Genomic DNA, 8,699 nt, shown 5'->3' with positions numbered 1-8,699 from the left:
GTTTGAAGCCCTGGCAGGCTATGGCCTGAAGGTGAAACCATCGAAGTGCCACCTGTTGAAACCAAAGGTCCAGTACCTAGGGCACGTGGTAAGTGCGGAAGGAGTAGCCCCCGACCCTGACAAGGTCACGGCAATCAAGAGCTGGCCAAGCCCCTCGAACATCAAAGAGGTGAGACAGTTCCTCGGGTTGGTAGGCTACTACCGAAGGTTCATTCCCGGGTTCACTAAGATGGCTGCTCCTATGCAGGACCTCCTTATAGGACAGTCTAAGTCCAGAAGTCAAAAGCCACCCTTCAAGTGGGATCAACCGGAAGAGGAGTCCTTCCGCCAGTTGAAGATGGCCCTCACAGGAGATGAGATCATGGCCTACCCTGATTATGGCCAGCCTTTTATCCTTCACACAGATGCCAGTAATGTGGGACTGGGAGCCGTACTGTCTCAAAACCAACAGGGCAGAGAAAGGGTGATCGCGTACGCCAGCCGGAAGCTGAGGCCCACCGAGAGGAACCCGAAGAATTACAGCTCTTTCAAGCTAGAATTCTTGGCGGTGGTGTGGGCCGTAACGGAACGCTTCAAGCATTACCTGGCCTCCGCAAAGTTCACCATGTACACAGAAAACAACCCGTTGACACACCTGGACAATGCGAGACTGGGTGCCCTGGAACAGCGGTGGATGGCCCGTCTCTCCAACTATGACTTCGTGATCAAGTACCGGGCACGCAAAACCAATGCCAACACTGACGCCCTATCGAGAATGCCTCACTTACCTGAAGGTGACGAAGACCCAGAAGAGCTGGAGGAGGTAGAACTCCCCGCTTTTCACCCATATGGAGCCGCTCAATACTCCCACCACGTGAAGGAGGAGGATCTAACAACCGTGATGATCAATCCCCTACCTCACCACAGCTGGGCCGAGACCCAAGATAGTGACCCTGCCATCCGCCTAGTGAAAGATCTGCTGACCCAGGAAGATGCCCGCATAGATCCGGATGCTCCAGAGGAAGCCAAGCAGCTATTGAAAGAGAAGAGCAAGCTGTTCCTCTACAAAGGCAAGCTGTGCACAAGGATTGTCAGTCACCGGACGCACGAGCTGACCTGGCAAGTCGTGGTCCCAAGGCGGGATGCAGCTATGGTCCTGGGGGCTTACCATGACAGAGCGGGGCACTTCTGTTGGAAGAAACTGGAGTTCCTGCTAAGAGGACGGTTCTTTTGGGTCGGCATGAGAAGGGCTGTAGAGAAGTGGTGCAGAGACTGTGGCCCTTGTCACCTAAGGAGGAAGGACCGTGCCAGCCAGAAGACACTCTTGAGGCCCATCGTCACCACGCAGCCTCTTGAGCTGGTAGCTCTGGACCACGTCAAATTGGCTCCAAGCCGGTCAGGATGCATCTATGCCCTGACAATCGTGGACCACTATTCCCGTTTTCTAGTGGTGGTCCCGGTAAAGGACCTGACAGCCCAAACAGCGGCCAGAGCCTTCCAGCAATACCTCTGCCGTCCACACGGGTATCCGGAACAGGTCCTGACAGACCAGGGTCCAGCATTCGAGGCTGAAATCTTCCAAGAGTTCTGCAAACTCTATGGCAGTAAGAAGATTCGGACAACGCCTTACCACCCACAAACCAATGGGATGTGTGAGAAAATGAACAACATAGTCATTGATCTCCTGAAGATGTTGCCCCTGGAGGAACGCAGCCTGTGGCCAGAAAAACTGCCGGATCTGATAGACTTATACAATCATATCCCGGTGAATGCTACAAACTGCACCCCGGCTTACCTGATGCGAGCCAGACCAGGTAAGCTGCCCGTAGACCTGGAGATGGGAGTCCTAATACCTGAGGACACCTCCCCGGATGCGGACTGGGATACGGAAAGGCAACTGCAGTACAAGAAGGTACAGGAGAGTGTGGAGAAGAGCCTAGCTCAGGTGAGAGAGAGGCAAGAAAAACTCTTCAACCAACACGCCCCTGCTGGTCCCCTAGAACCTGGTGAGCAGGTCCTGAAGTGAAAGAGAAGGCTTCACAAGTTGGACGACCAATGGGAAAGGGAACCCTACACCGTACTGCAGTCTGGTCACGACAACCCGAAGGTGTGCGTGATCACCAAGGACGGAGGAGAAACCACTAGTACCGTCTTCAGAGAGCACCTAAAAAGGTGCCCCGAGCAACTCCGTAGTGCAGAAGAGGATCAAAGTGACCTTGAACCCGCAGAGGACAAGGAAGAAATGATCAGCACCATTCTCGGAGAGTTCCCTCAGTCCTGGACTCGAATAAATGATGCCATAGTGGTACCAGTCCTGCATTTCCTGCAACCGACTGCGCAACAACCTGCACCAGAGACGGAAGGTGAAGAGGAGCAAGCAGTTCCAGAGGCAGAAGAGCCTGAACCAGCAGCCCAGGAGAATCAACCCTCTGCTGACAGTGAGCCTGCCATGCCTGCGGTAAGCCAAAGGACCCGCAGACAGCTGCCTGCCCTGCCTGTATGTCCAGCTGGTAGCTGTACCCCTAACGCTAGTGGGGAAAGCCAGGTTGGTCCACCACCAGACAGTGGGCTACGTAGGTCAACCAGGAGCACAAAGGGACAGATACCCGCTCGCTGGAGAATATAGAGTACACTAAAATTGTAAATAACCCTGTTGCCAAATGTTGAAATGTTTGCAAAGTTACATGCATGTTTGGTAATTCTGTGTTTCAGTTTCTTGCAGTTACCGTAAGTACTCAAAGGTTATGGACTTTTTATAACCGGGACCTTGTATGGATTGCGTTCGGAGCCTGACCAAGGAATGAACTTAGACTGTAAAGGACTTGGGGTAGGACTGACTCCCACCTGGTTAAGGCTCCCCGTTGTATTGGTGATATGGACACGCGGTCACAGACCACACTGTGACATTAAGAACTCAAGCTGTGCGTCGTTTGTCTGTTAATGTTTTATGGTTATGCATATTGTCTTTGTTTATTGTTTAGTCCCGGAGTACTAAATTTTACTAGGGGGGAATGTGTCACCCTGGCCTGGATGCCACAAGTATAATAAAGCTGTGTCTGAGAGCAAGGGGGAGGTTCTCTAGTCAGGGGAACATTAGCATGCAGTACCTCCTGTCTCAGGCCAGTAGGGGGAGCAGGCTGCCCCTATAAAAGCTGGAATAGGGGGCAGGGTTAGAGAGAACTGGACGACCTGTCTCAGGACTGAGACTTGTCCCAGAGCAGAGCAGGGACAGAAAGTTGTATTGCACCTAAAAGGAAGTGTGACAGGAGGAGAGCCACAAGCAAGAGACAAGAGGCGAAGTGAGCCTGTCTTGGCAGATAAAGGACTTAATTTACCAGACTTTGGTGTCTGAGGCTGTGAGGATTCCACGTCCTGCAGCAGATAACCAGCCGCAGGGGACTGTATGTTCCTTGGCCTAAGAAACCTGGAGGCTCTGCCACAACAGAAGGGACCAGTAAAGCCGTACCAGGCCGGGAGCAGAAAGGAACCCACGTCGCAGGCCATACAGGCGAGAATACACGGAAAGCTCGGAAACGTGGGCTGTTACCCTATAAGGAGGAGATAGCCAGAAGAAGCGCAGAAAGCACGGTAGGCCTACACCCTCACCCTGACCAAGGCCAATTTCCCAATTGCTCTCAGACATCCAGGTCCCCTCCTAGCCGGGACTGTTTGTGGGTCAGTTTACCTGCTCTAGTAAAGACTGCAGCCTGTTGTCTGTGTGTTCCTGGCTACTTTGAAGAACCTAGAATATAGGACATATTTTCAGTAGTTTCACACTTTTTTGTTAAGTATATAATTCCACATGTGTTAATTCATAGTTTTGATGCCTTCAGTGTGAATGTACAATTATCTTAGTCAAGAAAATACAGAAAAATCTTTAAATGAGAAGGTGTGTCCAAACTTTTGGTCTGTACTATATATTTATATATATATATATATATATATATATATATATACACACAGTTAGGTTCATATACAGTTAGGTCCATATATATTTGGACAGAGACAACATTTTTCTAATTTTGGTTCTAGACATTACCACAATGAATTTTAAGCAAAACAATTCAGATGCAGTTGAAGTTCAGACTTTCAGCTTTCATTTGAGGGTATCCACATTAAAATTGGCTGAAGGGTTTAAGAGTTTCAGCTCCTTAACATGTGCCACCCTGTTTTTAAAGGGACCAAAAGTAATTGGACAATTGACTCCAAGGCTATTTCATGGACAGGTGTGGGCAATCCCTTCGTTATGTCATTCTCAGTTAAGCAGATAAAAGGCCTGGAGTTGATTTGAGGTGTGGTGCTTGCATTTGGAAGGTTTTTCTGTGAAGTAAACATGCGGTCAAAGGAGCTCTCCATGCAGGTGAAACAAGCCATCCTTAAGCTGCAAAAACAGAAAAAACCCATCCGAGAAATTGCTACAATATTAGGAGTGCCAAAATCTACAGTTTGGTACATCCTGAGAAAGTAAGAAAGCACTGGTGAACTCATCAATGCAAAAAGACCTGGGCGCCCACGGAAGACAACAGTGGTGGATGATCGCAGAATAATCTCCATGATGAAGAGAAACCCCTTCACAACAGCCAACCAAGTGAACAACACTCTCCAGGAGGTAGGCGTATCAATATCCAAATCTACCATATAGAGAAGACTGCATGAAAGTAAATACAGAGGGTTCACTGCACGGTGCAAGCCACTCATAAGCATCAAGAATAAAAAGGCTAGACTGGACTTTGCTAAAAACATATAAAAAAGCCAGCACAGTTCTGGAAGAACATTCTTTGGACAGATGAAACCAAGATCAACCTCTACCAGAATGATGGAAAGAGAAAAGTATGGCGAAGGCATGGTACAGCTCATGATCCAAAGCATACCACATCATCTGTAAAACACAGCGGAGGCAGTTTGATGGCTTGGGCATGCATGGCTGCCAGTGGCACTGGGTCACTAGTGTTTATTGATGATGTGACACAGGACAGAAGCAGCCGAATGAATTCTGCCATACTGTGTGCTCAGATCCAGCCACATGCAGCCAAACTGATTGGTCGTCGTTTCATACTACAAATGGACAATGACCCAAAACATAAAGCCAAAGCAACCCAGGAGTTTATTAAAGCAAAGAAGTGGAATATTCTTGAATGGCCAAATCAGTCACCTGATCTCGACCCAATTGAGCATGCATTTCACTGGTTAAAGACTAAACTTCAGACAGAAAGGTCCACAAACAAACAGCAACTGAAAACCACCGCAGTGAAGGCCCGGCAGAGCATCAAAAATGAGGAAACACAGCGTCTTGTGATGTCCATGAGTTCAAGACTTCACGCAATCATTGCCAACAAAGGGTTTTCAACCAAGTACTAGAAATGAACATTTTATTTACAATTATTTAATCTGTCCAATTACTTTTGGTCCCTTTAAAAACAGGGTGGCACATGTTAAGGAGCTGAAACTCCTAAACCCTTCATCCAATTTTAATGTGGATACCCTCAAATGAAAGCTGAAAGTCTGAACTTCAACTGCATCTGAATTATTTTGTTTAAAATTCATTGTGGTAATGTCTAGAACCAAAATTAGAAAAATGTTGTCTCTGTCCAAATATATATGGACCTAACTGTATATTTGGACAGAGACAACATTTTACTCTGAGTTATATTCTGTTGTTTAAGTGTTCCCTTTATTTTTTTGAGCAGTGTATATATATATATATATATATATATATATATATATATATCACCCCTCCTGTTATATGTCCCCCGTCCTGCCGCTGTTCTTTAATATATACAAAAAAAGCCCATTATACTCACCAGAAGCGAACATAGAAGTCATGGGACCCATAGCAGAAGTGTAATGCACTCCCCATAGTCCTCCATATAGCTAAAGGACAGCCCATAGTCCTCCCTATAGTATAATACACAGCCTATACTCATCCATGTGGTATAATGCACAACCCAAACTCATCCATGTAGTATAATGCACAACCCATAGTTATCCATTTAGTATAATGCACAGCCCATAGTCATCCATGTAGTATAATGCACAGCCCATAGTCATCCATGTAGTATAATGCACAGCCCATAGTCATGCATGTAGTATAATGCACCATCCATAGTCATACATGTAGTAGTATGGCTACTGTGTTTTCACTGATTTAAAAAAAAAGAAATACTGACCTTCCCTCCGCTTCCCCACTGTGCGGTATCCTGTTGTGAAGCCTGCAGCTGACTTCAACGTGCAAGCGACAGGAGCGCATGACGTTACTGTCATGCATCCCTGGTCACATGCACACCGACATCAGCTGCTAGCGTTTGACTAGCCAGCAGTGAGTATTGCGGAGCACGGACCCGATGAGTCTGTGCTCTACAATACACTTCAGCTGAATATGCAACTGAAGACGCACATCCAGCTGACGTACGGGCTGGCATTGGCGGGCCTCTCACCACTGCGACAGAGGTCGATACGCCACTGGTAGTGTCCCAATTACTCAAAAAACTGCTCTGAAGAACACTACTTAGAAGGCTGTCAATCTAAGTACAGGGGTGTGCTTATAGTCGGCACTCACAGAATACTAAGCGATCAATTTAATCATGCCGTCACATGGAATACTATCTGCAGATTAACCCTATATCTGCAGCTTAATAGCCTTTGGTGACAGGACAGGTTACCTTTAAGAATCATTCTGCAACACTATGGCCGGCGCCTCTGCATGGTGTCCCCTTCCCACTCCATGCACGTGTAGCGCCCCGAGGGTTCGGCCACTACAGGGGTATTGCACCTCTGCCAGAGGTGTGATATTCCACTCCCGGGTAAGGATGGAGCATGGACCAGGGCTCAGGTAGCTGCATACAGCACACACACCCCATTTCCGGGGAACAGTTCAACGGTGCTCCCATTAGACAGTAATGCAGGCACGACAGACCATGTCCCTGGCTGGAGTGGGGAGGGGGGAGGAAAACCCGGTGATGTAGGAGCAGGAGGGGACTGTTCCTGAGCGTAGGTAGGAGCCCATTGGTGGCTGGTCACCTGGGCTCATGTTCTAGAGGGAGGTATAAAAGGTGGGCACCATCTTAGATCAGGGTTGAGTTCAGTCAGAGAAGACAGTGAGCAGAGGCTCTGTAGGAGCTCTGCTCAGAGGCAGGCCTAGAGAAAAGGCCGGGGCCTGAGAAGAGAAGGAACAGGAAAGAAGGAGAAGAGAGAGAGAGAAACAGAAGGGCTCAGGAACAAGAAGGTGGAAGGGACCCTAAGAACCTATGAGAATACCGGGTGAAGGGTCAGGCAGATTAAGGGTACCGGATCCCAAGTTGGTGGAGGAGAAACTACCCTCAGCCAAAGACCGGACGTCGTGATCATTTATTGGTGCGACACCTCATCAAACCTGCTAGGAAGGCACCATAAAGGACAGCGGGGAATGGGGCCAACGTTTACCCGCGCAGATCCGCGGCAGCGGGACAAAAGTTGGTCACTGGTGAGGCAGGCCAGAGAAAGGATAAAAGGGGGTCCTGTGCCGTGCTCCTGAATTGCCTGGGGGTTGACCGAGCCCCTCACCTGGTGGACGCAGCACGACTTGGGCGGTCATTGCCTGTACAGAAGTGACCCGGAGCATATGAACTGTGAGTAAAAGGCATTGGACTGCAGTACATTGTTTGTGTGTTCCTTGCTCCTCCAGCACTAACGGTACCGGGACTCTCCTCACCATCACCCCCACCATCCACTGCACTGCCCTGGGGTTACACTCCTCCCGTGGGGAGTTATACAGTCTCAGCTGCACACACTATCAGCCCCAGCGGTCTGCACTGCAGCGGCGGTTAACCCTGACCGCAATCCACGGCTGGCGTAGTCGGACATCACTTAAAACTTATAAAGGGACTACCACTGGTCTGACCACCCTGAGCCACGGACCGGGTCGCCACTACTACCCCCGTCGTCTTCCTATTGCCCGACTCCGAGTGCCCCACGGCCCAGGGGGTGAGTCACACGGACTCCGGCATACTCACCGCCCAGCCCTGCAACATGGTCCCTGCATGCTTCCTGTAGTGCGCATGCTTGCTCCCCTGCTCGTAAAGGGGCAGCGCGTATATAGTAAATGCCCTCAGCTTGTAGCTGAGAGGCATTTAGTATAATTAGTACACCTGGAAGATGGCTCCCCGCCAATAGTTGGGAGGTATCTTGTATAAACATTAGTGGGTAGTTTCCCCTACTAGTGAGTTGTTAGGTCCGCTGGTTCTTGCATGGCCAGCGTCCTGAACCCGATCCCCTGGTCCTGGTGCAGCCAGTGCCTGAACGTGCTCCCCCAGTCCTTGTGTGGCTGGTGTCTGAACCTAGTCTGGAACCTGTGTGGCCATTGCCTGAACATTGCCCCCTGGTCCTGGTGTATCCAGTCCTGTTCCCGAAGTCCCCTGGTCCCGGTGCGGGCCGTGCCCGGAAATTATCTTCTGGTCCTGGTGCGGCCAGTCCTGTTCTCGAAGTCCCTTGGTCCATGTGCGGCCGGAGCCTGAATTTGCTCCCCTGCTTTATGTACAGCCAGAGCCTGATCCTGCTCCACTGGTTTGTGTGTGGCCAGAGCCTGAAACTGTTCCCCTGGTCTGAGTTCCCCTGGTCTCTGAATGAGCCATAACTTACTAGTCTGAACAGAGCCCTAGCCCTTAATTAGTGTCAGCGAACCTGACCCCTAGGGTCAGCAAAGGCAGTACCAGGTTCTGCCTAGGAGTGGTACCTGGCAGCTACCT

This window comes from Phyllobates terribilis, unplaced genomic scaffold (genome assembly GCF_046119375.1).
Source record: "Phyllobates terribilis strain yellow unplaced genomic scaffold, ASM4611937v1 Scaffold_5__5_contigs__length_657084704, whole genome shotgun sequence".
Taxonomy (NCBI): Eukaryota; Metazoa; Chordata; class Amphibia; order Anura; family Dendrobatidae; genus Phyllobates; species Phyllobates terribilis.
Note: the sequence above shows the minus strand (reverse complement) of the source record.